Raw genomic sequence first — 460 nt, forward strand, 5'->3', positions numbered from 1 at the left:
CGGACTGGGAGACCGGGAACCGGGGACCGGGGACCGGGGACTCGAGGTCGACCACGCCGGGGGCCGGGGGCCGGGGACCGCGACCCCGCGGCCCCGGGGCTCGGTGCTCGAGGTCGACCAGCACGCCGGGGACCGGGGACGCTGGGATCTACGGATCTGAGACCCGAGGTCGACCGGCACACCGCGGACCGGCGACCCGGCGACTCGGGGCTCGAGATCGACCGGCACGCCGGGGGCCGGGGACACGATCACTTGAGCCCCGAGTCCCGACCCCTTAGCCCCGGGGCCGACCGGCACACCGGCGACCCGAACCCCGGTTGCCTGAGTGCCCGGGACTCGAGGAGACCCGAGTTCTACCAGCACGGCCAAGCCCCATGACCTGGGGATCCGTTGAGCTGGTCCCCGAGGTTGACCAGCACGCCGGACTTCGCCACGGCCGTCTACCCCAAAGTTTAGGAAA

The sequence above is a fragment of the Panthera onca genome, chromosome E1 (genome assembly GCF_046562875.1).
Source record: "Panthera onca isolate mPanOnc1 chromosome E1, mPanOnc1 haplotype 2, whole genome shotgun sequence".
In the NCBI taxonomy this organism is placed as follows: Eukaryota; Metazoa; Chordata; class Mammalia; order Carnivora; family Felidae; genus Panthera; species Panthera onca.